Raw genomic sequence first — 24594 nt, forward strand, 5'->3', positions numbered from 1 at the left:
CCGAGCTACTCAGGAGGCTGAGGTAGGAGAATCGCTTGAACCCAGGAGGGGGAGGTTTCAATGAGCAGAGATCACGCCATTGCACTCCAGCCTGGGCAACCAAGAGCAAAACTCCATCTTAACGACAGAAAACAAGTTTTACTAATTTCTACAAAAAGAAAGCCTCCTGGGGTTTATAGATCGATTTAGGGAGAAATTACATTTTAACGATTCTGAGCTTTCCAATTGTTGAATACGGTATACTGCCCCATTTATTTGGATCTCGTAATTTCTCTCAATTTACAGGTCTCACACATTTCGTTAAATTCATGTATTTAATATTTCTGCATGCTCTTGCAAGTGGTAAGGTTTTTAAAAAGCTATTTTCTAGTTATTGCTAGTATGTAGAAATGCATTTGACTTTTGCACATTGACCTTGTATCAAGCAACCTAGATAAGTTAACTTATTAGTTCCAGTAGCATTTTCTAGATTCTTTAGCATTTTCGATGTAGATAATCATCTGTGAATAAAGAATTTTACTTTTCCAATTCATATGGACTTTGTTCCTTTTTCTCATTGTACTGAGTAGGACATCTTGTTCCATCTTCCTTAGAATTGGTGAGAGTACATCCTTGTTTTGATAGGATACTGTTACTCCCAAAGATTTGTGAATTACTCTATCATCATCTGTTTTCTGAAGTTGTTTATGTAATAATGATATTATTATTTCTTCCTTAAATGTTTGGGAGAGTTCACTCTGGAGAAACCTGGTACTTTGTGGGAAGATTTTTTTAAATTAAAAATTCAATTTTTTTTTTCCTTTGTCCATTCTTTTTTTTTTTTTTTTTTTTGAGACCTAGTCTCACCCCGTCGCCCATGCTGGAGTGCAGTGGTGTGTCACTCCGCTCACTGCAATGTCTGTCTCCTGGGTTTAAGCTATTCTCCCGCCTCAGCCTCCCTAGTAGCTGGGACTACAGGCGCATGCCACCACATCCGGCTAATGTTTGTATTTTTAGTAGAAACGGGGTTTCACCGTGTTGCACAGACTGGTATTGAACTTCTGGCCTCCTGATCTGCCTGGCTTGGCCTCCCAAAGTGCTAGGATTACAGGAGTGAGCCACTGCACCCAGCCATAAATAACAGTTTTTTAAAACAACTATAACATTTCAGGTTTTTCTATTTCTTCTTGTGCCAAGTTTGGTAACTTTTATCTCTCAAATAATTATTCATTTCATGTAAAACAGTGAATTAGTGGCGTAAAGTTCAGAACATTCCATTACATTTTATTGCATTTTATTTTACATTCTTTTTGTTGTTTTTGTTTGTTGTTTTTGAGACAGTTTTGCATTTGTTGCCCAGGCTGGAGTGCAATGGTGCAATCTCAGCTCACCACAACCTCTGCCTCCCAGGTTCAAGTGATTCTCCTGCCTCAGCCTCCTGAGTAGCTGGGATTACAGGTGTGTGTCACCACGCCCAGCTAATTTTGTATTTCTACTAGAGACGGGGTTTCACCATGTTGGTCAGCCTGGTCTCGAACTCCCGACATCAGGTGATCTGCCCGCCTCAGCCTCCCAAAGTGCTGGGATTACAGGTGTGAACCATTGTGCCCGGCCTTTACATTCTATTTTAATTGTATTTAAAAGTATGTCCTCTTTTTTTCCTGATGTTAGTAATTTGTTTCTTCTCTGTTTTCCTGATCAGTGTAGCTGGACATTTGCCAATTGTCCAGTCCATTTTCTGTTGCTTGTAAAAGGATACATGAACTGGGTAATTTATAAAGAAAGGGAATTTATTTCTAACAATTGCTGAAGCTAAGTCCACAGTCAAGGGACTGCGTCTGGTGAGGTCTCTCCTGCTAGTGGGAACTCTGCCAAGTCCAGAGGCAGCACAGGGCATCATGTGGGGAGGGCTGAGTATAATATCTCAGATCTCTCTCTTCTTATCAAGCCCACTTCCATGATAACCCATAAAGTCATTAATCCATGAGCAGATTTTTTCTCTTTTTGAGACGGAGTCTCACTGTCACCCGGGCTGGAGTGCAGTGGCATGATCTCAGCTCACTGCAACCTCTGCCTCCCGGGTTCAATCGATTCTCCTGCCTCGGCCTCCCAAGTAGCTGGGATTACAGTCACCCACCACTATGCCCAGCTAATTTTTTGTATTTTTAGTAGAGACAGGGTTTCACTATGTTGGCCAGGCTGGTCTCGAACTCCTGACCTTGTGATTCACCTACCTCGGCCTCCCAAAGTGCTGGATTACAGGCCTGAGCCACTGCGCCCAGCCAGAGTAGGTTAATTCATTTATAAGAGCTCCACCCTCATGATCCAGTCACCTCTTAAAGGCCCCACCTCTGAGTACTGCCATATTGGGGATGAAATTCCTATTTGAATTTTGGAGGAGCAGATACTCAACATAGTATTCTGTCCAAAACTTATATCCTTCTCACAGACACATCTGTTCCAATCCCATGGTCCCCAGTTTCTTTGTTTGAGACGGAGTTAGCTTTGCTGCCTAGGCTGGAGTGCAGTGGCACCATCTTGGCACGTTGCAACCTCTGCCTCCCAGGTTCAAATGATTCCCCTGCCTCAGCCTCCTGAGTAGCTAGGAGTACAGGTGCCCGCCACCACACCAGGTGAATTTTTTTATTTTTAGTAGAGACGAGGTTTCAACATGTTGGCCAGGCTGGTCTCAAACTCCTGACCTCATGATCCACCTGCCTTGGCCTCCCAAAGTGCTGGGATTACAGGTGTCCCCAGATTTTAAGTCATTCCAGCATGGAATCAAAAGTCCAAAGTCCAGAATCTCATCTGTGAGCCTGTGAAATCAAAACAAGTTATCTACTTCCAAGATACAATAATGGTGTCCAGGCAAAAGACAGACATTCCCACTTCATCAGGGAGGGCTAAGCAAGTCCAAAACGCTGCAGGGAAGGCGCTAAATCCTGAAGCTGGAGAATCATCTCTTTTCACTCCATGGGTCGCTTCCTGGACACACCAGGTTGGGTCCCCAGGGCCTCAGGCCACCACACTCATGGCTTTGCTCCACCTCCAGTGGGGTAGAGTCTGGTGCCTGAAGCTTTTCCAGGAAGCATTGCATCTGCCTGTGGCTCCACAGTCCTTGGGTCCCAGGGGCGGTCCCACTCCTGTGGCTCACGAGCATTATCCTGGTGGGGACTGTAGCAGCTCCAGCTCCTCATTTCCACTCAGCATTGCTTTAGTGGGGGTTCTCTGTAGTGGCTCCACCCCTGCTACAAGTCTCTGCCTGGGCCCCTAGCTTTAAACTGTATCCTTTGAAATCTGGATGGAGTCTGCCACACCTTCACAGCTCTGGCTTTCCCTAAGCCGGAGAATTAGCCTCACGGGGATGCCACCAAGGTTTAGGGCGTGAGCCTTCTGGAGCGAGGCATCGTTCACACCTGGGGCTGCCTGAACGTTGGCGGGTTGACCACGGGCACTGTGCCGTAGTGCAGGGAGCAGAGTCCGAAGGTGGCCCTGGGCGAGCCCGGGGAGGAGGGTTCCTGGGGTCTGTCCCCTGAAAGCATTCTGCCTTCCTAGGCCTCTGAGCCTCTGATTGGAAGAGGCAGCTTCGATAATCGGAAATGCCTGCCGGGACTTTCATTGCCTTGGGAGAACTGCACCTGCTCCCTCTGTCCCAGCTAGTCTCTTCGGCAAACTGCACCGGGCTGTAGCCTCGGTTTCCTCTCCTGAACACACTTTTATTCTTCATGACCAGGCTGTTTTCCAAATCTTTCCACTTTGCTTCCTTTAAAATTATAAATTCTGTCTTTAAACTATTTCTTTGCTAGCAAAGCTCAGCATAAGGGGCCAAAAATAACCAGCAGCTCCATCTTTTTTAAATTTTAGATGGAGTTTCACTCTTGTGGCCCAGGCTGGAGTGCAGTGGTATGCTCTCAGCTCACTGCAACCTCCGCCTCCCAGGGTTCAAGTGGTTCTGCTGCCTCAGCCTCCCGAGTAGCTGGGATTACAGGCATGTGCCGCCACACCCGGCTAATTTTGTATTTTTAGTAGCGACAAGGTTTCACCATGTTGGTCAGCCTGGTCTGGAGCTCCCAACCTCAGGTGATCCAACCGTCTTAGCCTCCCTAAGTTCTGGGATTACAGGTGTGAGCCACCTCGCATGGCTACCAGCAGCTCCTTCTATTTTTTTCTTTGTTTTTCTTATATTTCTTATTCTAGCTCCTTCTATTTTTTTCTTGTAGACATCCTAGTTCACCACTCTCAAGTTCACCACTCCCACAAAGCCCGTGCGCATGGACTCAATTCAGCAAAGTGTATTGTCAGTTTCTGTTGAGGATGACCTTTATTTTCCAACGTCTTGTTCCTCTGTTCCATCTGAAACTTCATCAGAATGGCCTTTGTAGTTCATCTTTCTACCTGCGTTCTGGCTATGACCATTTAATGGCTCCCTGAGGAGGTCCAGCCTTTCCCTAGTCGCCTTCTAGCCCTCACCAGAATGTAGGCCTTTCTAGCCCGCTCCTCCACATTCTTCCAGCCTCTGACCATTACTCAGTTTCAAAGCCACTTCCACATGTTTGGTTACTGTTTATTAGCAGCAGCCCACTCTCAGTACCAATTTTATGTCTTAGTCCGTTTTCTGTTGCCTACAACAGAATACCTGTGACTGGATTATTTATCTGTTTGTTTGTTTGACAGAATCCCACTCTGCTGCCCAGGCTAGAGGGTAATATGCAACCAAAGCCCACTGTAACCTCACACCTCTGGGCTCAAGTGATCTTCCTGCCTCGGCCTCCCAAGTAGCTGGGACTACAGGTGTGCGACAACATACCTGGCCGGGATAAAAGAAAGGATTTTATTTCTTACAGCTATGGAGGCAGAGAAATCTCAGGTCAAGGGGCTGCATCTGGTGACAGTCTTCTTGCTAGTGGGGGCTCTGCAGAGTCTGGAGATGGCACAGGCATCACACGATGAAGGGCCGAGCATAGTCACAGGAGAGCTCAGGTCCCTTCCTCTTCTTACAAAGCCATCAGGTCCCCTCCCTGATAACCATTGATCTGTTCATCCACAAATGAGAGCAGAACCCTCGTGATCCAACCACCTCTTAAAGGCCTTGCCTCGGCTTTTAGCTGGTAGCTAGGTAGATGGTAGAAAGATGGTAGGTCATTAGATGGAATGGGCACCGGTTGGGATACAAGATTATCTGGCATAACGGAGACTCCTAGCACAGCTGCTTGGATACAGTGGCACGGTCTTTCTCTCCCAAGTCCCACACGAGTGACCCAGGGCAGGTGCAGGGGACCCCTCCACACTGCGTCCACTCGCTGTCCTGGGACGCTGCGGCTGCTGCCAGTCTCGGCCAGTGGGTGACGGTCGAAGGCGTGGGGAGTGAGCAGTCCAGTCTTCAGGAGCCTGACCCAGAGGACGCATACAACGCTCTGCTCATGTCCCATTGGCTGGAACTGAATCCTGGCCCTGGCCCCAAGGACGACAGAGCTGGGCTGAGGGGACACTGCACACTGAAGGAAATTAGCTGTTTCTGCCCCAAGTGGTGACAAGTCAAGCAGGAAGAGGGAAAGAGATGTCTGGTGAAGTTAGAGTCACCAGAGAAAATACTGCATAGCGCAGACTTACATTTAAACACAGCCTTTTTAAAAACCTGAAATTCAGATGAAACTGGGCATGCTGTACTTCATCTGCTAAATCTGGCAACTCTGGGTGGAGTTCCATTTTAAGCAGCAGATCTGCAGGAGGTAAAAGGCTAAGCCCAAGAAGTCGCCTAAGAGAAGCGCATTCCAGGCGGAACAGCACGTTCACAAATGCTGAGCTCAGCACAGCCCCGTGTGTGAAGAACAAGGCCCGTGTGACCGGAGTTGAGTGCAGTGGGGATGGGGAGAGTGTCCAGGAGGGCACGGTGGGCTGGATGGGCTAAGGCCGCAGAAGCCACCAGGAGGTCAAGCAGAGGAGTGACATGATCGGGCATGTGTTTCAGAGGATCAGATCATTCCGGCTTCTGTGCTGATGGCCTGCAGGTTGCTGAGGGCCTGGGCGCTGAGGGCCTGGTCACAGAGGCCAGTCAGGGCTCATGTATCCCAGGCAGGCCTAATGGTGGCAGTACTGGGTGTGACGAGTGAGAAGCAGTCCAACTTCAGAGGCAAAAAGCCATGGCCGGGCGCGGTGGCTCACGCCTGTCATCCCAGCACTGTGGGAGCGTGAGGCAGGCAGATCACCTGAGGTCAGCACTTTGAGATCACCCTGGCCCACATGGTGAAACCCTGTCTTTACTAAAAATACAAACATCAGCTGGGCATGGTGGCAGGTGCCTGTAATCCCGGCTACTCGGGAGGCTGAGGCAGGAGAACTGCTTGATCCTGGGAGGTGGAGGTTGCAGTGAGCCGAGATCATGCCATTGCACTCCAGCCTGGGTGACAAGAGTGAAACTCCATTCCAGGATAAAAAATAGCCACCTCTGGAGCCCAGACATTCGGCAGTTCCTGCCCGTCCTCCTGGTCAGCAGGAAGGAGGTTGCTTCCTGGGCAGCACTCCCAAACCGTGCAATAAGTCGACAGTGACTTTCTTCTTGCAGCCAGCCCTGGTGGCTCTTGCAGCTCACGAGAGAGTTGGCATGCAAATCCGTGGATGTCACCCCAGAGCCCAGTGTGCCAGCTCCTCTGAAACACGGCCCCTCGGTGCTGATGCTGCTGCCGCTGCCGTCCCTGCTCCAGCTACAAGCGGAGGCTCAGTTGCTGCCTGCTGGCTGGCTGAGAGCTGCTCCTTCGGTCCTGGTTGCTCCCACATGGCCTGGGAAGGAACCCGCGATTGCTGGCAGCCCCTCCCACCCAATGTGGGCACAGGCTGGCCACCTGCAGCAGACGCCCAGCCTCACACAAGCCCTAAAACTGCCTCACTCCTTCTTCCCCAGCCTCAGTGGGAGGAGGGGATGATTCTCACTTCCAGACTTCGCCCATCGCTTCTTTCTCTGGGGTTCACCTCTCCCGAGGATGCCTGTTGGTGGAAGCACATTTTCCTTCCACAGATAACTCCGCCGCCCTAACAGCATGGGGGCTGCTTCCATGGCCTCCACAGTTAGGAAATCCTCCAGTACCAGCCCTGGGTGCCATCAACAGCACTTCAGAGTAGGTGGCTTAACAACAGAAACTAATTATTCTCTCACAGTTCTGGAAGCCAGAAGAGACCAAAGTCTCAGGTGATCCACATACCACGGGCTGGGTTTCTCCAGAGGCTCCTCTCCTTGGCTCCCGATGGCCGCCTTCTTGCTGTGTCCCCACCAGGCCCTCCCTCCCTCCCTCTGTGCACACACACCGCACGCTGTGACCCTGCGTGGCCCTCCCTCCCTCCCTCTGTGCACACCCCATGCTGTGTCCCCGCGTGGCCCTCCCTCCCTCCGTGCACACACACCCCACGCTGTGACCCCGCGTGGCCCTCCCTCCCTCCCTCTGTGCACACCCCATGCTGTGTCCCCGAGTGGCCCTCCCTCCCTCCCTCTGTGCACACCCCATGCTGTGTCCCCGCATGGCCCTCCCTCCCTGCCTCTATGCACACCCCATGCTGTGTCCTGCGTGGTCCTCCCTCCCTCCCTCCGTGCACACCCCATGCTGTGTCCCCGCGTGGCCCTCCCTCCCTCCGTGCACACCCCATGCTGTGTCCCCGCGTGGCCCTCCCTCCCTCCCTCTGTGCACACCCCATGCTGTGTCCCCGCGTGGCCCTCCCTCCCTCCCTCTGTGCACACACACCCCATGCTGTGTCCCGACGTGGCCCTCCCTCCCTCCCTCTGTGCACACACACCCCATGCTGTGTCCCCACGTGGCCCTCCCTCCCTCCCTCTGTGCACACCCCATGCTGTGTCCTGCGTGGCCCTCCCTCCTTCCCTCCGTGCACACCCCATGCTGTGTCCCCGAGTGGCCCTCCCTCTCTCCATGTGCACGCATATCCCATGTCTCTCTGTGCATCTGAATTTCCTCCTCTTCAAAGAACCCTAGTCAGATCAGATCAGGGCCACCCAAAGGCCCTGTTTTAACTTTAATACCTCTCTGGAGGCTCTATCTTCAAATCCAATCACACTCTGAGGTACTCGGGGTTAGGTTCAGCATTTAAATTTCAAGGAAGCAGTTAACTCATAACGTAGATTTCCCAAAGCCTGCATTGTTCAATTTTAATCAAACAGGAATTATTATGTATTTCCCCTGTAAAATAAGAGACAAGGGCTGGGCATGCTGGCTCATGTCTGTAATCTCAGCACTTTGGGAGGCTGAGGTAGGCAGATGCCCAGGAGTTCAAGACTAGCCTGGCCAACATGGCTAAACCTTGTATCTATAAAAACTACAAACATTCACCGGACGTGGTAGCTGGCACCTGTTGTCTCAGCTGCTCAGGCGGCTGAGGTGGGAGGGTTGCTTGAGCCCAGGAGGAGGAGGTTGCAGTGAGCCAAGATCACACCAGCGCACTCCAGCTCAGGAAAAAAAAAAAAAAAAAAAAAGAGAGACAAGGTTATCTTCCAAGTGGGAAGAAAGACGGTGGAATAAGGTGTTTAAGGAGTGTTGAAAGAGCTACTTAGAGAATCGGAAATCAGACTAATTGTGAGGGAGCACAGAGCGAGCACTAAACGAAGCAGGGGCCAATTCTCCACGTACTGTCTTTCAGCTTCAAATACGGATTTCATTGCCTGCTTGGTGAAAATGGAGCTGGGCCCTAAGCTGTTTCTCCTTTAAAGCTGGTTTGATGTTAAGCTTTGTAAGTAGAGGGTGCTGGAGGGACTCCGCAGGAGCCACTTTCTTCCATTTTCTTCTTGTTCCCGCCACGTGGCTGCCAGCACCCCCATCCAACTTCACTTGCAATGCCCTGGGTAGATCCCAGTGAGTCTTGCAGGTGCTCCACTGGTGTGTGGAGCATCCACACCTTGCAGCGTCCAGCCTCAGCCTGCCCCAGACAGGTGTTTCCTGCTTGCCGGTCCTGGCCAGGGCTCCCTGCCTGCCACCTTCAACCCCTCTGTACCTGGAGGAGTGACTGCCCATTGACCGTGGACAGGTCTGGCTAGGGGAAAACCGGAGAACCTTCCCGTCATCCCACTGCACTGCACAGCATCGCGGTGACCACACCTTTTCCGAGATTTGAGCCTCAGTGTTGGGGAGGAGGCCACTCTTTCACATTTGCTCCTTGCTTGGGAACTTTCTCTCAGCCCCAGAGTATTCTTTCGCATTCTGTTTAATGCTATACAGATAATTCCATTATAGTAAATAATACTTTGTATTAAACTTTGCTTGTTCAAATGACCTTGCAGTTTCTGTCTGCTAATTGATCGGAGCCTGATGCAGACAGGTAACGTGCCACCTGTCTCACGGCTGGCCCACACAATCACGCAGCTGAGACTGCACGTGGACAGCCTCCTCTCAAATGTAAATCCGATTATGCCAAGTCTACTTCAAACTTCAGCTGAGCGTGGTGGCTCATGCCTGTAATCCCAGTACTTTGGGAAGCCGAGGTAGGTGGATTGCCTGAGGTCAGGAGTTCAAGACCACGCTGGCCAACATGATGAAAACCAGTCTCTACTAAAAAAAAAAAAAAAAAAAAAAAAAAAAGCCAGGGCTGGTGGCAGATGCCTGTAATCCCAGCTACTCGAGAGGCTGAGGCAGGAGAATCACTTGAACCTGGAAGGCAGAGGTTGCAGTAAGCCGAGATCGCACCACTGCACTCCAGCCTGGGCGACAGAGTGAGACTCCATCTCAAAAAAAAAAAAAAATTATCTCCTGACACTTTTCCACCATGGGCTGGATATATTTGATCAGCACTCAGCATCCATTCCTTCCTGTACTGTAGAGGCTGGAAAGTTAAAAACTGTATTTCTCAAACCCCCTTGCAACTAGGGTTCTGGATGGGAATTACATTCTGCAAAGTAGATGACCCCTGTGAGACCTGGAAGGTAAAGTGAGGCAGGGGCCACCGCTCTTATGCTGTTTCCCCTGGAAGCCAAGTGCATTGAGAGGTAAGGGTTGAGGGACACAGGGCGCTCCAGTCCCCAGGCCCCAGCTTCGTGGCTTTCGGAATGCAGCCTCAGTGGTGATGGCGGTGGCACAGCCATGGCTTCCTAATTCCGTTTCTTAGCTCCAGGTCACAGTTACGGTGCTATACTCTTGAAATCAATGGTTTCAGTGACAGTCTCCGGGCTCCTGATTCTCCAGTCTTTCCAACAAATTAGCAAGTACCTAATTCCCTTATGTTAAATACCTGTACTCAATTCTGTTAACAACCATCACCTTAACCGGAAAAAATGCTTTCTTATATCTTCTTGAAATGTATACGTCACCTCGTCAAGCCACTCCTGAGGTCCAGTGTCGCACACGCCTGCCGGAATTTTGTGCTGTTTTCTTGCAGCGATGGGTTGGCTGCTTGCTCCCTACGCATCTTAAGCATCTTGAACAGCAGGGATCCTTTTCACTCATCTTTATGTGTCAGGTCACAGGACCCGGCCTGCAGAACACCAGTCCTTTATCAGCAATTACAGCAGCGCCAGCATTGTGAGATTTCACTTCCTGTTTCAACAATTGAGATTTTAGCAACTTATTTCTTAGTTGTATAGATATAATTGGGCACTTTATAAAATTTATTTATCTGTGCAGTTGAACATGCTTGTTTGCTGTTTCAGCATGTGCATTTTCTCACAATTAAATTGTGTGTAATGTACATACACACGTACACCTACATACACACAACTTTCAACTGGGAGCTACTCACAGACTTGTAAAGTTCAAACAGTGCATGGCTGTGCGTGGTGGCTCACGTCTGTGATCCCAGCACTTTGACAGGCCGAGGTGAGAGGATTGCTTGACCTCAGAAGTTCAAGACCAGCCTGGGCAACATAGTGTAACCTTGTCTCTATATAAAACTAAAAAGAAATTAGCTAGATGGCTGGGCGAGGTGGCTCAGGCCTGTAATCCCAACACTTTGAGGGGGGCCAAGGCAGGCAGATCACCAGGTCAAGAGATTGAGACCATCCTGGCCAACATGGTGAAACCCCATCCACCACTAAAAATACAAAATGTTGCTAAGCATGTTGGTGCATGCTCCCAGCTACTTGGGAGGCTGGGGCAAGAGATCACTTGAACCCAGGAGGCAGAGGTTGCGGTGAGCTGAGATTGTGTCACTGCACTCCAGCCTGGTGACAGAGTGAGACTCCATCTCAAAAAAAAAAAAAAAAAAAAAAAGGCCAGGCACTTTGGGAGGCCAAGGCTGGTGGATCATGAGGTCAAGGGATCAGGACCAACCTGGCCAACTTGGTGAAACCCCGTCTCTACTAAAAGTACAAAAAATTAGCTTAAACCTCTTAAAGTTGTAGTTTGATTATTTAGCATGAATGACTCCATGTTGGTTCGGTCCGGTCTGCTGGGCCTAGTAACACAAGCTCAGTCCAAAACAATGGCCTGCCATCATTTTGTTTTAAAATCCCCTGCTTTGGTGAGGTTCTCACTTAGGTGAGCATGTGACCAAAGCTGGGGCCTTAGCACCACTCTCAGTTACCGTCATTTCAGGGTTCTGTTCCCAGTGATGGAGGATCCTTGGGGTGTCACTCTTCTGGCCAGAAACCTCTGTGGCTGGTGATGCCTTTGCCCAAGTTTTGCTTGGGCCTGCTGGGCTGGGTCTGTCCGCTTGGCCTGGCGCGCTGTGCTCAGCTCACGCTACCAGCCTGGATCCCATGCCTCCAAGGGAGGCTGTGAGTCAGGCGTAGAGCAGCAAGGGGTGTGTGAACAAGCGATTCGAACACTGTGCCATCAAACGTGGTGCTGCTGCCATGGGGCCGGCAGCTTCAGATGCTGGCATGGGCACCGGCTCTCTGCGAGGCTGCAGATAGTCTGGTGCACTGCATGCAGCTTCCCCAGCTGGCACTGGGAATGTGGTGGTGCCTGGAAGCTTGGAGCTGCCAGGAACCATGGGGCCCCAAAGAGGGAGTCACAGCCTGGCTCTGGGAGCAATCAAGTCTGCGTTCCCCAAAGGGCCACTGCTTTTCTCTCCTCTTTGCCCACAAGGTGGGCAGCAAGGGGCATGGTTCAGCCCTGTTTGTGTTACAGCTTTTTTTTTTTTTAAGATGGAGTCTCACTTTGTCACCCAGGCTGGTGTGCGGTAGCACGATCTCAGCTCACGGCAACCTCTGCCTCCCGGGTTCAAGTGATTCTCATGCCTCAGTCTCCCGAGTAGCTGGGATTATGGGTGCATGCCACCACACTTGGCTAAATTTTTATTTTAAGTAAAGACAGGGTTTCACCATGTTGACTAGGCTGGTCTCGAACTCCTGACCTCAAGTGATCCACCCACCTCGGCCTCCCAAAGTGCTGGGATTACAGTAGCCCGCCACTGCACTTGGCTAATTTTTATATTTTCAGTAGACATGGGGTTTCATCATATTGGTGAGGCTGACCTCGAATTCCTGACCTCAAGTGATCCACCTGCCTTGGCTTCCCAAAGTGCTAGGATTACAGGTGTGATCTAGCACTTTGTTCTGCTCCGGCCAGAACAACCTTTTTTTCACGTGGATTTTAAAATGCCTCCCCTTCGTTCAACATTGATTAAGTTCCTTCTACATGCCAGACACTGTATGTGTAAAACAGTACGAACTCTCAGTGAGTGTAGGCAGATATACAAACAAAGGCTTCAGGAGTTCCCGTTTTCTGAGTGCTAGACAGTGTATGAACCTGAGACACAAACCCACCTCTATTTGACCCCGAATTTGATGCTGGGGTGGTTTTAATTTTATGCTGGGAATTTGAGTCATTGAACCATACAAGGGTGAGGAGTCTCTGCCAGATGTGTGGGGAGTGGTCTGGATAATAAAGAAGAATTGAAGGAAGCAACGAGACCAATTAAGAGACTTTACCTAAAGGAAGAGTAATGCCAAAGGCACTGGCAGTGACAAAAGTGAAGGACAATGTTTGTGATCATTTGGGAGACAGACTAGGAAGTGCTTGGTCATGAGATGTGAAAGAAGAGGGAAAATAGAGGAGAAACACAGCTGCTCAGGCTCTGCCGGGGAAGACTGGGCACATAGCGGTGTCTTCCTCCTGGTAGAGAATGTGGGAAGAGAAATAGGAAAGGAGGAACAGATAGTTTTTTACTCTCAGTGTCACACTAAAATGGAACCCTCTGGTCAAAAGTTGAATACAAATCTCTGCAGGCCAAGTCCATTTGTGACATCCCAACATATGTTCTCAAAAATAACACACATACTAAATCAAACCATTAAGACTAACTGGGGGAGACGGTTTTCAAGATGGCCGATTAGGAGGAAGTTGGGATCGCAGCTCCGAAAGAAGGCGCAGAGGGTGAGTGGATGCCGCATTTCCAGACAGATTTTTACTGACCACAGACCAGGGGATTAACAGGAGGAGGAGCCGCACGGGTCACCAGCGCCGCTGGTTTGAGCGGAGCGGCGCGCCGCTCGGCCTACGCCCTGAGGTGGGGGGCGGCGGATCCACGTACAGAGTGAGAGAGACTGAATCACCTCTGAGCCAGCAAGGGGAGCTGAAGCAGGGATTCAAGCCAGGACACTCCCGGGCAAGGGCGCGCCACGAATCTCAGAGCTGCTGCTTTGGCTGATGCAGCGGCTCACAGGGCAGCGGATTTCTACTGCCCACAGACCAGGAGATTCACAGGTGGCGAAGCTCCACGGGTTGCCAGCGCCGCTGGTTGGACTGGCATGGCTGCTCTGCCTGCACCCGAGGCAGGGAGCAGCGGCCCCTTGTGCAGAGTGAGCGAGACCAGATCCCCTCTGGGCCAGCAAGGGGAGCTGAGGCAGGGACTCGACCCAAGAGTTTCCTGGGCAAAGAGGATGCCTCCGGAAACACGGCTGAACACGGGACGGTCCAGCTCTGTGGAGGAGGGGCGTCACCCACCGGGAAACACCCTGCAGTTCCCAGGACAATTTGCCCACAGCAGCTCAACGAAGCCTCTGCAGGCTGAGTGTGACTAGGCTGCCACCTTGTGGGCAGGGAAAACCATTGCAACAGCGGAAAATCATAACGCCCTAATTCCCTGGGACAGACCACCTAGGGGGAAGAAAAGGGGGTTTATGAGTTCAGCTACTACAGACTTAAAATTACCAAAATCAGAAAGACAGCAACTACAAAGTCGATAGGTGGAGAAATCCACAAAGATGGGAAGAAACCAGCGCAAAAAGGATGAAAACACCCAAAACCAGAACACCTCTCCTCCTACAAGGGAGCACAACTCCTCACCAGCAAGGGAACAAGACTGGATGGAGAATGAGCGTGATGAAATGACAGAATCAGCTTTCAGAAAGTGGATAATAAAAAACTTCCGTGAGCTAAAAGAGCATGTTCTAACCCAATGCAAAGAAACTAAGAACCTTGAAAAAAGACTTGACGAAATGTTAACGAGAATGGACAACTTAGAGAGGAATATGAGCAAATTGATGGAGCTGAAAAACACAACACGAGAACTTCGCGAAGCATGCACAAGTTTCAACAGCCGAATTGACCAAGCAGAAGAAAGGATATCAGAGGTCGAAGATCAACTCAATGAAATAAAACGAGAAGGCAAGATTAGAGAAAACAGGGTAAAAAGGAATGAACAGAGTCAACAAGAAATATGGGACTATGTGAAAAGACCTAATCTACGTTTGATAGGTGTACCTGAATGTGACGAAGAGAATGCATCCAAGCTGGAAAATACTCTTCAGGATATTATCCAGGAAAACTTCCCCAACCTAGCAAGGCAGGCCAATATTCAAGTCCAGGAAATACAGAGAACACCACAAAGATATTCCTCTAGAAGAGCAACCCCAAGGCACATAATCATCAGATTCACCAGGGTTGAAATGAAGGAGAAAATACTAAGGGCAGCCAGAGAGAAAGGTCGGGTTACCCACAAAGGGAAGCCCATCAGACTTACAGCAGATCTCTCAGCAGAAACCCTACAGGCCAGAAGGGAGTGGGGGTCGATATTCAACATCCTTAAAGAAAAGAACTTTCAACCCAGAATTTCATATCCAGCCAAACTAAGCTTCATAAGTGAAGGAAAAATAAAATCCTTTGAGAACAAGCAAGCACTCAGAGATTTCATCACCACCAGACCAGCTTTACAAGAGCTCCTGAAGGAGGCACTACACATAGAAAAAAACAACCAGTACCAGCCACTCCAAAAATGCACGAAATGGTAAAGAGCATCAACACAATGAAGAATCTGCATCAACCAATGGGAAAAACAGCCAGCTAGCATCAAAATGACAGGATCAAATTCACACATAACAATATTAACCCTAAATGTAAACGGACTAAATGCCCCAATCAAAAGACACAGATTGGCAAATTGGATAAAAAGCCAAAACCCATCAGTGTGCTGTATCCAGGAAACCCACCTCACAAGCAAGGATACACAAAGGCTCAAAATAAAGGGATGGAGGAAGATTTACCAAGCAAATGGAGAACAAAAAAAAGCAGGAGTTGCAATTCTCATCTCTGATAAAATAGACTTTAAAGCAACAAAGATCAAAAGAGACAAAGAAGGACATTACATAATGGTAAAAGGATCAATGCAACAAGAAGAGCTAACGATCCTAAATATATATGCACCTAATACAGGAGCACCTAGATACGTAAGGCAAGTTCTTAAAGACTTACAAAGAGACCTAGATTCCCACACAATAATAGTGGGAGACTTCAACACCCCATTGTCAATATTAGACAGATCAACGAGACAGAAAATTAACAAGGATATCCAGGACTTGAACTCAGACCTGGACCAAGCAAACCTAATAGACATTTGCAGAACTCTCTACCCCAAATCCACAGAATATACATTCTTCTCAGCACCACATCACACCTACTCTAAAATTGACCACATAATTGGAAGTAAATCACTCCTCAGCAAATGCAAAAGAACAGAAACCATAACAAACAGTCTCTCAGACCACAGTGCAATCAAGTTAGAACTCAGAATTCAGAAGCCAACCCAGAACCGCACAGCCTCATGGAAATTGAACAACTTTCTCCTGAATGTTGACTGGATAAACACTGAAATGAAGGCAGAAATAAAGATGTTCTTCGAAACCAACGAGAATGAAGACACCACATACCAGAATCTCTGGGACACATTTAAAGCAGTCTCTAGAGGAAAATATATAGCAATAGGTGCCCACATGAGAAGAAAGGAGATATCTAAAATTGACACTCTATTGTCAAAATTGAAAGAGCTAGAGGAGCAAGATCAAAAAAACTCAAAACCTAGCAGAAGACAAGAAATAACTAAGATCAAAGCAGAATTGAAGGAGATAGAGACACGAAAAACCCTTCAAAAAATCAATAAATCCAGGAGCTGGTTTTTTGAAAAGATCAACAAAATAGACAGACCACTAGCCAGACTAACAAAAAAGAAAAGAGAGAATAACCAAATAGATGCAGTAAAAAATGATAAAGGGGATATCATCACAGATGCCAGAGAAATTCAAACCATCATCAGAGATTATTACAAACAACTCTATGCACATAAACTAGAAAACCTGGAAGAAATGGATAAATTCCTGGACAGTTGCCTCCTCCCAAGCCTAAACCAGGAAGAAGTCGAAACCCTGAATAGACCAATAACAAGGTCTGAAGTCGAGGCAGCAATTAAGAGCCTACCACCCAAAAAAAGCCCAGGTCCAGATGGGTTCACAGCCGAATTCTACCAGACATACAAAGAGGAACTGGTACCATTCCTACTGAAACTATTTCAAATAATCCAAAAAGAAGGAATCCTTCCCAAATCATTTTATGAGACCAACATCATCCTAATACCAAAACCCGGCAGAGACTCAACAAGAAAAGAAAACTACAGGCCAATATCCATGATGAACATAGATGCAAAAATCTTCAATAAAATACTGGCAAGCCGATTGCAACAGCACATCAAAAAGCTTATCCACCATGATCAAGTAGGATTCATCCCGGGGATGCAAGGCTGGTTCAATATACGCAAGTCTATAAATGTAATTCACCACATAAACAGAACCAAAGACAAAAACCACATGATTATCTCAATTGATGCAGAGAAGGCCTTCGACAAAATTCAACAGCCCTTTATGCTAAAAACTCTCAATAAACTAGGTATCGACGGAACGTACCTCAAAATAATAAAAGCTATTTATGACAAACCAACAGCCAATATCATACTGAATGGGCAAAAACTGGAAGCATTCCCTTTGAAATCGGGCACTAGACAAGGATGCCCTCTCTCACCACTCCTGTTCAATATAGTACTGGAAGTTCTAGCCAGAGCAATCAGACAAGAAAAAGGAATAAAGGGTATTCAATTAGGAAAGGAGGAAGTCAAATTGTCTCTATTTGCAGACGACATGATTGTATATCTAGAAGACCCTATCATCTCAGCCCAAAATCTCCTGAAACTGATAAGCAACTTCAGCAAAGTCTCAGGATACAAAATCAATGTGCAAAAATCACAAGCATTCCTATACACCAATAATAGACTTAAAGAGAGCCAAATCAAGAATGAACTGCCATTCACAATTGCTACAAAGAGAATAAAATACCTAGGAATACACCTAACAAGGAACGTAAAGGACCTCTTCAAGGAGAACTACAAACCACTGCTCAACGAAATAAGAGAGGACACAAACAGATGGAGAAACATTCCATGTTCATGGTTAGGAAGAATTAATATCGTGAAAATGGCCATACTGCCCAAAGTAATTTACAGATTCAACGTTATCCCCATCAAGCTACCAATGACCTTCTTCACAGAACTGGAAAAAACCACCTTAAACTTCATATGGAACCAAAAGAGAGCCCGCATAGCCAAGTCAATTCTAAGCAAAAAGAACAAAGCAGGAGGCATCACACTACCGGACTTCAAACTCTACTACAAGGCTACGGTAATCAAAACAGCATGGTACTGGTACCAAAACAGAGATATAGACCAATGGAACAGAACAGAGGCGTTGGAGGCGACACAACATATCTACAACCACCCGATCTTTGACAAACCTGATAAAAACAAGCAATGGGGAAAGGATTCCCTGTTCAATAAGTGGTGTTGGGAAAACTGGCTAACCATATGCAGAAAGCAGAAACTCGACCCCTTCCTGACACCTTACACTAAAATTGACTCCAGATGGATTAAAGACTTAAACATAAGGCCTAACACCATAAAAACACTAGAAGGAAACCTAGGCAAAACCATTCAGGACATAGGCGTAGGCAAGGACTTCATAACCAAAACACCAAAAGCATTGGCAACAAAAGCCAAAATAGACAAATGGGACCTAATCAAACTCCACAGCTTCTGCACGGCAAAAGAAACAGTCAATAGAGTGAATCAGCAGCCAACAGAATGGGAAAAAATTTTTGCAGCCTACCCATCTGACAAAGGGCTGATATCCAGAATTTACAACGAGCTAAAAAAGATTTACAAGAAAAAAACAAACAAGCCCATTCAAAAATGGGCGAAGGATATGAACAGATACTTTACAAAAGAAGACATACAAGAGGCCAACAAACATATGAAAAAATGCTCATCATCACTGGTCATTAGAGAAATGCAAATCAAAACTTCATTGAGATACCATCTCACGCCAGTTAGAATGGCGATCATTAAAAAATCTGGAGAAAACAGATGCTGGAGAGGATGTGGAGAAATAGGAACACTTTTACACTGTTGGTGGGAGTGTAAATTAGTTCAACCACTGTGGAAAACAGTGTGGCGATTCCTCAAGGACCTAGAAATAGAAATTCCGTTTGACCCAGCAATCCCATTACTGGGCATATATCCAAAGGATTATAAATCATTCTACTATAAGGACACATGCACACGAATGTTCATTGCAGCACAGTTTACAATAGCAAAGACCTGGAACCAACCCAAATGCCCATCGATGATAGACAGGCCAGGAAAAATGTGGCACATATACACCATGGAATATTATGCAGCCATTAAAAATGAGGAGTTCGTGTCCTTTGTAGGGACATGGATGAACCTGGAAACCATCATTCTCAGCAAACTGACACAAGAACACAAAACCAAACACCACATGTTCTCACTCATAGGAGGGTGTTGAACAAGGAGAACACATGGACACAGGGAGGGGAGCACTATACACGGGGGTCTGTTGCGGGGGAGACGGGGGGACAGCGGGGGGGGGAGTTGGGGAGGGACAGCATGGGGAGAAATGCCAGATATGGGTGAGGGGGAGGGAGGCAGCAAATCACACTGCCATGAATGCACCTATGCAACAACTTTGCATGTTTTTCACATGTACCCCAAAACCTAAAATGCAATTAAAAAAAAAAAAAAAAAAGAAAATGCTCAGCTGGGGGATGGGGGCATGAAGGTGGGGCCGTGTCTGCCCTGGGCTCCCTATTTCTTTTCTTTCTCATCTGTTTAAAGTTATGGAAGGCTTCTTAAGAGACAAGACTTACACTGAGTTTTGAAAGAAGGTGGCCAGGCAAGATAGGAAGAAGAACGTCCCAGGAGAGAGCAACAAAAATAAAGGAATGTACTATTTCCTCGCACTCACGATGCTAACTGGTAACACCCGAGTGCTCAGAATGTGCCAGTTATTGTGCTAAGCATTTCACATTTAGATTCCATCTCATCGTCCCAAAAATCTGAGGAGAGAAGTACTGTTTCTACTTTTGTTTAACAAACTAGAAAATTGAGGCGCAGGGAAGTTAGGTAACTTGCCCAAGGTTATTCAGACAGGAATATAGAATCAGAATTTAATATCAAGTTTCCAGAGCCTATATTCTAAATCAGAGGCCAAAAATGCATCCAAGTGTCAAATTACAGAAGTCTAATGTAGAAATGGTGATGTCTAACAAGATCCCAGTATCTGGAGACAGAAATCTGAAGTACTTCTGAATCTATCAAATAATGCTTAACCACACCAAATCATAGGATTTGTATGTCCAATCAGTTACTTCTTTCTACTAATAACATTCAGTTGAATTTCAAAGTAATCACATAAGGCTCTCAAAAGGAGAAAAACTATTTTCAGGGAAGTTATTCTGAACCCATAAGCTAATCTGGCAGCATGTTACATCAACCACAGCCCATGCTTACCCTGAATATCCTGCCAGCTTCAGTTCTAGCATTAATGTGGAGAGGCACCTAGGCCAGCTACGAGTTATCAACCCCTGGTGGGATATTGCACAGCTCTGCAGGGAACTTTGTCCTAATAGGATATGTTCAATGCTGAGCAGATTTCTATCCAAATGACAAATTTTTAAATAACTCTGACCAAACCTGACATTCTTTAGAGTAGCCCAGAGAAAAATCACAAACAAAAGATACCAAACTATACTCAAATGACAAACAAAGAAAAAACAGTCATTTTTTTTTTGAGATGGAGTCTCACTCCATCTTCCAGGCTGGAGTGCAGTGGCATGATCTCAGTTCACTGCAACCTCCGCCTCCCTGGTTCAAGCGATTCTCCTGCCTCAGCCTCCCAAGTAGCTGGGGCTATAGGCACGTGATACCACATCTAGCTCATTTTTTTGTATTTTTAGTAGAGACAGGATTTCACCATGTTAGCCAGCATGGTCTCAATCTCCTGACCTGGTGATCTGCCCGCCTCAGCTTCCCAAAGTGCTGGGATTATAGGCGTGAGCCACTACACCTGGCCAAAAAAGAATATTTTAAGATTAAAAAAAAATAATGGGGGTAGAAATCAGATAAGATCCATGAAGACAAACATTTCTGGGTACTGAGAGAAAAGATTGTGCGAGTGAAAAGCAAAGACATTCTCACTGGCACAAAGACTATGTGATCCATGATTAGCAACCATCCGAGGAACTGGCTTGCACATCGAATTCCTTTTCTTGTTACCACAGACAAGGAGTGAGGGATTCCTTACAATGACTATCTCACCCTATCTCACCTGTCCTTAGCAATGGCAAACAGATCATCTTCATCATCTTCCTCAAAGAGACTGGTCTTTTTCACAGCTTTCCTTGGGTTCTCGTTTTGACCTGCTGTCAGATGCTGAGTGGGCCTGTGAAGCAGGAATATTCCGCTGGTCCTTAAAAAACATAAAATATATATTAAAAGTTCAATGGTGATTTATATTATAAAACATGGGGAGTAAAATAAAACTTATATTTGTTAAACTAAGCTGTATTTAAACTAAGTATTAAACTTAGTCCATCAGTCTTGAAGAAAGCTCATGCTAAGACTTTCTTTTGAACTCAAATCTAGACAGCTGGGTTCTCTGACCTCACAGAACTTCTCATGATTTCCTCCTCCATCATCTGCCATGATCTCTCTTCCCACTATGGTTCTGCACTGTTTTAGGATAAGCAACTTGTCTATTTCAGGGGATCAACATTAATTATAGAGGCGATAAGAAGGAAGAGGAATGTAAAAATATCAAGAACTCAAGAACTTCCAACTCCAGAGAAGAATGATATTTTAATTTAAAAAATCCTAAAGCAGATTGAAAAAAAAAAAAAGTGTAAAAAGCTCACGCAACACACATGTAAACAAGATACAATGAAAAACTGCTAGTAATCCATTTACCACAGCTCCATCAATTCACTTATATTCTTCTCTATCTTGTCCATTCTTGTTAACATTTCGTCAAACCTTTTTTCAAGGTTCTTAGTTTCTTTGCATTGGGTTAGAACAAGTTCTTTTAATTCACAGAAGTTTCTTATCACCCACGTTTTGAAGCCTGCTTCTGTTATTGGAACACACGTGTAATCTATTAAGCCTTGTTCCGTTACTGATGGGGAATTGCAATCCCCTGTAGAGGGAGAGGCATTCTGATTTTGAGTGTTCTCTACCTTTTTACGCTGGTTTCTTCCCTTCATTATATATTTATCCGTCTGTCGTCTTTGTAATTGCCGACTTTCTAACTAGGTCTCTGACGTCCAACTTGTTGATTTCCAGCGCTGAAATCTGAGCAGTCCACTGTGCCGGCCAAAACAGCGGTGTTAAGATTGATGGTGCTTTTCTGCCCAGGAATCTCCGGACTCTGCACCTAGAGTTGGCGTGGTGAGGCACCAGCAAAACCGCCACGCCGGCCACAAGAGTCGCCCTGGCGACCCGTGGGGCTCCTCCACTGGGAATCTCCTGGTCCGTGAGCAACAAATATTCGTCTGAAAGTGTGACGTCCTCTCATTCTTTGCGCTTTCACTGGGAGGTACGTGCCCGAGCTGCTAGTCATTGGCCATCTTGGATCTCTCCGGGAATTCCTTGATTTGCAGGCGTGAGCATAGCTGGGTGTGATTTCCTTAAATGCTTTCTAAAGGCCAGATTCAGACTTTTGTGGTAAAAAAGGATCACCAGCAGTTTTTCTTCGTGTCTTGTTTACATGTGTGTTGCATAAGCTTTTAATACTTTTTTTTTTGCAATCTGCTTTGGAATTTTTAATTTACTTTCAATAAGAACATGAACATATCTATGACTTATCTGTCCACTTCACCTCCTCATAATCTGCATACAATAATAAAATAAAGAGGAATTATTATTAACACGGGAAGATTTTTAATGATCAGGATTTTTATATTAAAGTCTTTTTCTGTACAGCTAAATCTGATTCCCTGCTACTAAATTTGATTGAGTGAGCAGTTAAACCATCTTCACAACTGACTTTGGTAATATCTATCCAGATCACAAAATATTGTTAAGACTCCTTAAAAAAAAAAAGTTTAACCTGCATAAGTTACTCCTATCACGTCTAGCTATAGTTCTAGATTAATGAAATACAGTAGTAATTTAACAAGATACTATTATATATGGCTATTGGGGTACACGACATGCTACCTCAAAATATGATCCCTTGGCATTTGAGAAAACAGAAGCAGAAAGGTCTCTCTGACCTTTCCCTGGCCCTTCTCCTCTGAAGCAGACCATAGATGAATCCTCTAATCCTTTCTAAAGTAGGTCATAAGACCTTCATTCCAATCCTCCCTATTCCCAGAGGAAAGGAGCCTTCTTATTTGTAAAGATGCAGAGAATGATCTGACCTGCAGGCCTTGCTGAGCTCCCCTAGCTTATTCCCATCAGGTCACACCCCTTTCATCTAATCGTCCTTCTCCACAACTGTCACTTCTTCATCAGACAGAATAAAATAGACACAGGAACTCCTGTTTCTCTGCATCTTCATTTCTGAAGGATCCTGTGTCAGATAAAACTTACCTTAAATAAACTTGTACACTTTTCTGTGGTTAATTTGTCATTTGTTATAGGGGACTTGTCCATGAACCTAGTGATGGGTGAGAAATCATTTCTCCCCTAGCCGGCCTAACTCCTTTGAATGAGCATACACTATCATGTGGGAGCCACACTTATTCCCAAACATTTTGAAGAGATTAATCTTTAAATTAATATATTACACTAAATGTCTTTCTTTAGAAAAGACAATCTTGTAAACATCACCTTTGGTCACTGAACGTCATTAGATATAAAACAGGCAGAAAAAGAAAATACTTGGGATGGCTTTAACTCTTAAATCCCATCAAATAATCCCCTCTTCTTTAGGAGAAACCTCAGCTCACCTCCGCATCACTGCTGAACAACAGGGCAGATGCTTTCTTGGAGAGCTCGGAGGGTTTTGCTTTTTTTGTCTCTCAGCTTGTACAGACAATGTCTGCTTCTTAGTAGCTGCACCCCCAAAAAGATTATCCTAGAAAAGCAAATTGCAGAAAGGTAAGACAAATTCATAAACAGAAAACACAGGATATCCTCCTACAATAAACTGTTAGGGAGTGTCTCCAGTCAGGTATATAAATAATACCTCTGGTGGGGAAAACCTACAAAATGCTAGTAAATCCCACACTAAAGCCTTTTCTCACTGCACCCATAGAAGGGAAAGAGATTACCATAGAACTCGAAGGCAGAGTAGCTGGGAAGAAGCAGGAGGACAACACGTGAACGAGGTTATGACGTACAAGAAGAAACTGGGCCCCATCTAGTTGCCCTGTGGGCAAGTCCCTCTCTGCTCATTTCAGGGGGTTACAGCCTGTGATGGGCATGGGAGTCCCTGCAGCAGCCAGCAACTCACACTGTCCTCTCCACGAATGAGAAACCAGAACAATGGCTCAAAGGAGAAAACTGGGGGGCTGTCTCCACTTCTTTACAGCTAAGAAAGACACCTGGGATGGAGGGAAGGCATGACTCATGTTTCTCATTAACTTCAAGGAGATTATACAGAGTGAAGAAGTAGTTTACTACATAAAATTGCTGGTGTACTAAGTTTAATTGTATTCATAAATTCTTCTGTTGTCAAGCACTCCCCAAAAGTTATATTTATTAAGGTGATTTTATTCAGGTAAGGGGAACAAAAGCATCAGAGGGCCTGAGTCTGAGTTAGGATGGAAAAACTCTTAACCGCAGGTGAACAGGCCTGGAATGTGAAGATGAATGAAGGGAGCCTTTAAGGGGAGTATGGTAAAGTAGGACAGGCCAGGAGAATAATGAGCTGGTGTCCAATGGGGATAATAATGACAGAGCTCTCATTCACTATGCACTTACTATGTGCAGGCACTCTGCAAGAGCTTTACACTAGTAGTTACAGCTGCCACAATGACCCTACTCACTGTTAAGCCATATGAGCTTAAGGAAGGTTAAGTTACTTGCTCCAGGTCCCTGGTTTGCAAGTGGTGGGGCTGGGATATGAAC

At 46.3% G+C, this 24594-nt stretch overlaps 1 pseudogene; it reads right to left on the reverse strand.

The window, feature by feature from the left end:
• Positions 1-3389: 3389 nt before the first annotated feature.
• The window catches only part of LOC135277938 (WASH complex subunit 2A-like), a 56776-nt pseudogene continuing 35571 nt past the window's right edge, over positions 3390-24594 (reverse strand).

The sequence above is a fragment of the Aotus nancymaae genome, unplaced genomic scaffold, assembly GCF_030222135.1.
Source record: "Aotus nancymaae isolate 86718 unplaced genomic scaffold, 86718_ANA_hifiasm-v0.15.2.pri h1tg000036l, whole genome shotgun sequence".
NCBI lineage: Eukaryota > Metazoa > Chordata > Mammalia > Primates > Aotidae > Aotus > Aotus nancymaae.